This window comes from Phocoena sinus, chromosome 2 (genome assembly GCF_008692025.1).
Source record: "Phocoena sinus isolate mPhoSin1 chromosome 2, mPhoSin1.pri, whole genome shotgun sequence".
Taxonomy (NCBI): domain Eukaryota; kingdom Metazoa; phylum Chordata; class Mammalia; order Artiodactyla; family Phocoenidae; genus Phocoena; species Phocoena sinus.
Window position 1 is genome coordinate 64,154,787 of NC_045764.1, and position 7,347 is coordinate 64,162,133.

At 43.7% G+C, this 7,347-nt stretch overlaps 1 protein-coding gene across 2 annotated transcripts in view; it reads right to left on the reverse strand.

The window, feature by feature from the left end:
- The window catches only part of THSD4 (thrombospondin type 1 domain containing 4), a 589,447-nt gene that overhangs the window by 124,545 nt on the left and 457,555 nt on the right, over nt 1-7,347 (reverse strand). The window lies entirely within an intron of this gene.

Here is a 7,347-nt window from a genome sequence, read left to right on the forward strand (position 1 = left end):
GGCCAAAGGCTCAGTTCTTGACTGTACTTTCTCAATCTATACAGCCCAGGATGTTTTCTGAAAGCCAATCTCTCTTTTTCTTTTTTATTAGTCATCAATTTTATACACATCAGTGTATACATGTCAATCCCAATCGCCCAATTCATCACACCACCATCTCCAACCCCCACGGCTTTCCCCACCTTGGTGTCCATACGTTTGTTCTCTACATCTGTGTCTCAACTTCTGCCCTGCAAACCGGTTCATCTGTACCATTTTTCTAGGTTCCACATACGTGCGTTAATATACGATATTTTTTTTTCTCTTTCTGACTTACTTCACTCTGTATGACAGTCTCTAGATCCATCCACGTCTCAACAAATGACCCAATTTCGTTCCTTTCTATGGCTGAGTAATATTCCACTGTATATATGTACCACATCTTCTTTATCCATTAGTCTATCGATGGGCATTTAGGTTGTTTCCATGACCTGGCTATTGTAAATAGTGCTGCAATGAACATTGGGGTGCATGTGTCTTTTTGAATTGTGGTTTTCTCTGGGTATATGCCCAGTAGAGGGATTGCTGGGTCATATGGTAATTCTATTTTTAGTTTTTTAAGGAACCTCCATACTGTTCTCCATACTGTGAAAGCCAGTCTTTTAAAGAATTTGTTAGTAAAGGAACTTTAGTTTTCATCTAAAACTTCAAAAACAGGTGTTCTGAAAGTAAACAAGAAGTTAAAGATCTGTAAACAATGCTTAAAAAGAGTTAATCAGACTTGAAACTAGCACTGATCACTGATTCCCTACTACCTCCTAACAGTGGGTGTTCTCTCAAGAGAATTTTCTATTTATTCTGTTGCTATCAGTAAATTCATCTACTCATTCTCACCTGAATTCCTAATGCAAAAGACCACAATCTTAATGAGTTCTTTAGGTGTCTGTGTTTTCCTGCTAAAGTCCATGGATTACATTTGAAAAGCATTCTGCTAATTACTGTCTTTTCTCTTTTTTTACTCTTTTTTTCTTTTTTTTTCTTTTTTCTTTCTCTTTTTTTTCTTTTTTCTTTCTCTTTTCTTTTCTTTTTTTTTACTCTTTTTTTACTCATCCAGGAAATTCAGAAACCATACTAAGGCAGGAATGCCCAAGTTTCTCGAAGAAATAAAATCTGAATCTAGAAAGCAGTTTTGAGGGTGAAAACAGATGTCATTCAAAGCTCTTAGGAACCTGCTTAAATGTGAGAAATTCCTGAATAGAAGGGAATGCTGGGCTAGTAATCAAACTTGCAGGTCTCTCACCTCACAGGTCCTCCTGTGGTTCCGGGATGTCATGGGAATTGAGGAGAGAGGGGGGAGCCTGTGATTCCTGGGGGACCGGCGGGGGTCAGGGGGGTTGAAGGCACAGCTGCAGGATTGCTAGGAAGAGCTAAGAAAAGAAAGATTTCTTTGTGCTGGTCCCCACCCATGATAGAGAGCCAAGAAGCCAGGAATGCAGGGACAATGTAGCAGAAGATGGTGGGAGCTTCAGTCCAGGGATGGAAATAAGAAATAACTGGAATGAAATAAAATGGAGGAAGAGGAGGAGGTACTGACATCTGTTGACTATCTCTGTACTTTATTTATCCTTATTTAATTTAATTAATTTTTTTTTTTTGCGGTACTAGGGCTTCTCACTGTTGTGGCCTCTCCCGTTGCAGAGCACAGGCTCCGGACGCGCAGGCTCAGCGGCCATGGCTCACGGGCCTAGCCGCTCCGCAGCACGCGGGATCCTCCCGGACCGGGGCACGAACCCGTGTCCACTGCATTGGCAGGCGGACTCTCAACCACTGCGCCACCAGGGAAGCCCTCATTTAATTTTTATACTAACTATGAGGCAGCTATTATTTTTTTCCCATTTTACTTGAGTTGAAGGACAGTTTCAGAAAAGTTAATCAATTTGTTGATGATCACATGACAGACCTGGACAAAACTCTGGTCTGCCTCCAAAGCCCACGTACTTTCCATTGAACCAGGATAACAGAAGGCGATGAGCAAGAGCTTCAGGACAGACAGACAGACCTCACTGAGATCTGAGTTCTGACTCTGCCATTTCCCAGCTGGATGACCTTGGTAAGTTTCTTAAGCTTGCGAATCTGTAATTTCCTCATCTATGAAATGGACGCATCATAGTGCCTACCTCATAGGTTTTCAAGAGTCAAATGAGATAATTCATGAAAATGCATACATTGAAAGTGCCACAGACTAAGGACCTAATAAACATAAACTCCCTTTTTATTATGTGATTTTTTTTTTTTTTTTTTAGTATCACCTCTGCCACCATGTTCCTGTTCCAAATCATGCTGCTGGGAAAGAATAGTATTTTCTTTCTTTGATAATTGGCAACCTTTGTACAATATGTTTTCGACTCCCTGTTAATTAAAGCATTTGGTAACCAGAAGATCATGTGTTCCAACCAATCCACGATGTGTTTCCTTTAGAGAAAGATAGATATAGGAGAAAACAGACCATTCTTTCAGCCTTCCAGCAGACTCACAGTTGTCAATTGGTCCATTTTTACTTTCACAGAAAACCCAACTGCTATCTTCAAGACCATCTTCTCACATGATTACTTTTCCCAGATAGCTTTTCATTTTCCAGGGTGCCTCAAATAAAGCCTGTGTGTGTGTGTGTGTGTGTGTGTGTGTTCCCACCCAATAAATCTCCCACTTGGCAAGGAGTGTTGATGGTTTCTGTGAAAGGGTCTTTGTGTCCCTTTTTGTCTAAGAAGCTTTTTCATTAGAAGCCTGGAAGTTAAGGTAAGTGCCACAGGGATTCGAGGATCTCTTGGCTTTTCTCTGATGTCCAAATTATCTCCTGGAAAAATGCAGTCCTACATTCCCTGAAGCCAGTTAATAGAAGTGACAGCTGTGAGAGCTTCAAATCTGGCCTTAATTAATGGGCACTACACAAATGTGACCAAAGCATATTTGCAGAGAAGAGGCTTTAAATAGCATCAAGTGTTTGTGAGCAGGAGGCCATGCTATGGCAGGAAATATCTGACCATCTTAATGGGATCAGGCTTTTGTGTGCAAACAATGGCGAGCAAAACCACAGCCCAGCTGAGAGCCATTAGAATAGCTTCCATTTGTGGCAGTGTGGAAAGGCTCTTCACTGCTAATCAGAAGAGAACAATGAAATTGTGGGGTCATGCAACTGTAACAAAACTGGGTGCCCAAATGAGTGTTAGTACAGTTTACGTGGACTGGGCTTCCCTTTGACCTTGCTGCCAGCCTGGGCACAGAGGAGCATCGCTGCCTTCAAGAAACTCTTCCCGGGCTTCCCTGGTGGCGCAGTGGTTGAGAGTCCGCCTGCCGATGCAGGCGATACGGGTTCGTGCCCCGGTCCGGGAGGATCCCACATGCCGCGGAGCGGCTGGGCCCGTGAGCCATGGCCGCTGAGCCTGCGCGTCCGGAGCCTGTGCTCCGCAACGGGAGAGGCCTGCGTACCGCAAAAAAAAAAAAAGAAAAAAGAAACTCTTCCCTTCACCTCTGAGGCCAGTTTTTTCCTCTCATTTCTGATCAACCTATCTCTAACTTGCTCCTCCCATCTCCTCAATCAGTTAGTCCCCAAGCTACAATTCTTCTCTGTCCACATCTGCCATGTGACTGATTACCCTGGGGGAGACTCCTTCTCCCAAATCACATAAGGATTTAAAAATGTCACTTGTCCAGCTGTGGCCAAAGTACCGGGTGTGTCATTGGGTTGTGGATGTGCTCACGCTTCCCTAAATACTTATACTGAAGACAGCAGAGACCTGAACATGTGAGTATGACATTCATTCATTCATTTCAGACACTTTCATTTCCAGATACAGATCTAGAAGCTGGCGATGCACACAGAACTCTCCGTGTTCTCAAGGAACTTATAAAAACCCTCCTCCTTGTCACTGCAGCAACTGACACGGGCTGGGTATACCGAGCACTCTGCCAGGTGCTCTACTTGTATGATCCCACATATCCCTCAGAATAACCCAGTGAAGTGGCTACTATTATTATTTCATTTGACAGACGACAAAACTGAATTTTGAGTGGGAGGGCAATCAGATAACTTTCCCCAAGCTAGGGAGCCAGTAAGCAGCAGAATTAGGACTAGAATAGGCTTTCCATTGTCAGATCTCATGCCCTTACCCCTTGTGCTATTCTGACTTTCCTTTCTGGTCATTTGCTTCCCAGTCTAGTGGAGGGAAATAGACAAAGAGGTTCACAATCATTGATCATTGATAATTATAACATCATTGATAATTATAACCCAGCAGGAAAAAGAACTAATAGGAGGGCATATTAATAATCTATACCAATACCCAGGGGAGCTGCATGTTCAAGGAATCAAAATTTATCCCTTCAAGAGAAATACTGCTCTTGATTTCAAGTCACCATCTTTCCCCAGTTACCCCTGTCTTCACGCAGTGGGTCATTCTCACAAGTGGGGATGCTTATTTGTACACCTAATAGATGGAGGCTGACTTAGAATAAGAATCTGAAGAATCTAAATTTGGGGGTAATGTGACAAAACATTCCTGGAAGCGATTTTCCTGTTGAGCGTCAACCAATGCCTAGGAATTCCAAAGAGTTTGATTTTGGAGCAGTTTGTCTTTTAGTGGCTTTTTTCCTTTAGGAACTCTTTTCTTTCCTGTCTCATCTTGATCCCCGAAAAAAGGGACAAATTGTTAGCTAAGGTGCCAAACTGGGGAGACCTGTAATAAAATAACCGCCTTAGACAAGGTCTGTCGTAGTAATTAGGAGATTTGTTGCAGCAATAGGTCAGACAAGAGCTGAAAGGATCTAGAGTTCAACTTCTCCTCACTCATGAATTAGCCCCTATCATTGGCCTCTGTGCCCCCAGGAGAAAATTTCACATGTAAGCTGTTTGTACAGTCTTTTTATTAATGTAAGTAAACAAGACCCTACATGAGATGCAGGAAAGAAATTAACCAGGACCAGGCAATATTTCCAAATCACTGACAGCACTTGCTGGGAAAACAAAACTTTATATCTAAAACATAACAGGAAAAAAGCATGCAACACTTCAGTCCAAGACATATAAACTGTGGATGGGGAGTTCATTCGACCAATGCTTAGAGTGACTTGAAAACATACAGACCTTTAAAACCCAAGCAAAGTAAGCCAGTCCAGGCTCTCTGGTGGTGGGAACCGAAACTAACAATTCTGACACACTGGGAGACCACAGGGGGTCCAAAGAAGTAGATTCTGGCCATATGGCTTCTGGATTTCACGCTGTTGGTTCCAGAGAACCTCTGGAAATTTTAATCAGGAGTCACATGACCCTAGTAACACCTGGAGAGATGTCAGCTTCATGACACAGCAAGGTAGACTTACAGGGGGTGTGACTGGTGACACAGAACTCAGGTAATACCAACAAAGATGGGAAGCTGGGGGCCATATTTTCAAAAGACATTTCCATGGAACAGGTAACAGAACTTCTTGACCCACTGGATGTTGTGGCCAAAGAATAAATAGTGATAGCAGTTAGTATTTAGCGAGCACCGTACTTAATGCTTCTCATGGATTATCTCATTCAATTCTACCAGCTTTATGAGACAGGCATGATGATTATCCCCATTTTACAGATGGAAAACTGAGGCCCAGGTAGGTGAAGCAGCCTACTTCTCTAAGATCTCTCCACTAGTAAGACATGGACTCAAGAACTGAACACAACTCTAGTCCATGCTCTTAATCTCTCTGCCGTAGTAGAAATCTGAGTGCAAAACGACAGGAGGATTTCTAGCTTAGGATATGAGATGGGATGGTAGCATCCTGAACTGAAACCCGGAAGTCTGACACTAAAGCATCCCACTGTTTTTCTTATCCCTTTAATACAGGACTTATGTTACCACAGAGGAAAATGGAGGAACATCACAAGACCCCTAAGCCAACACTGCTGAAGCCATTTCCTAACCCTCGGTTAATTGGAACCAAGTGGCCAAGAAGGAATGACTTCTAAGCCTCAGGGCTGCTTCCCCTCCTGGTCTGTCTCTCCCTCTTTCCCTTTTCCCTGAGGCCTCAGAGGCTCAGCTGACTTTTCTTTTTAGTCTCTCCAAGATAGGTTGATCAGTATCTCCAATCCTTTAGGATTCCTCCTCACTCACAGCCTGGCTGTGAGGTGTAACTGGGTCTCCCTGACCCTTCCCAGCACAGGGCTTCTTCATTTCAAGGTTCTTCTAACCACTAAGGAAGAAAAAAGAGCAAACACAAGAGCTTAAGCTGGTCATTTGTCCTTCTTGGTCTTTCCTTTCTGACTCCAGTTATTAATGAAATGGTGATGTTCTAAGGTCCATGTCTTCTTCTTAGGCCTTTGATGGAGGTCACGAAATAGTCCCTCTTTTCAAAGTTCTCTCTTTCTCAACACTGAGTGTATACTAGAATCACTTGGGGGCCTTTTAAAGCCATTGATGCCTGGGTCTTTCCCCCAAGACTCTGACTTGGTCTGGCATGGGCCTAGCCATGGTCATTTGTTGAAGTGTCTCAGGTGACTCACTACTCTGGGTCCCATAAACGCTGCCTCTTAGAAGGATCCCTTTCCAAGTCCATCCAAAGCAGCAGTTCTCAAATGGGGGTTGTGGGGCGGTTTTTTCTTTCCTCAGGGAACATTTAGAAATGTCTGGAGACATTTTTGATTGTACAATCGGTGGAGGCCAGGGATGCTGCTAGACATCCTACAATGCACAGGACAGCCCCACAGCCATAATTATTGGTCCAAAATGTGAATAGTGCCACTGTTGAGAAACCCCTCTCTAACGGAACTAGAGACACACACTGGTGCATTCAAACACCCTCGCACCTGTGAGGGGCTCCCCGGGGCTGTGAGAGGCCCTCTTTGGAAGGCCTCAGTCTTTGTGAGGCTCCTTCTTTCCTGGACAGCCTGCCTGTTATTACCGTTCTGGAAACGTTACAGCGAAGGTTGTTTTTGCCATATCCTTACGGACGTTGTGCCTGAGAAGGTGGGGAGAAACCCTGCTCTGTCTTCAGGGGAGGAAGCTGCACTTTGTATCCTATTCACAGTCATGCTCAGAGTGCTCACACCTCTTTAATTACATGAAGAAAATTCTCAAGGAAAGCATGACAAGAAACAAGAACGCTGAAATTGGAGGTAAAATATAAACAAATGTTTCGGCTGGTGTACCGCCCATTTTTTAATCACAAAGTGTGTTTTCAGAGTGTACTGAGCTCTGCCTGGAATGGCTCGAATTAAAGATCAAAGGAGACAGAACAGAGCTCTGTGCCAATTTCACATCTCCCCGCCCCTCCCTGGAAAATCCTTGCATCCATTCGCCTAAGAAGTGCTTGTCTGAAGCACTACTTAAGCAAGCA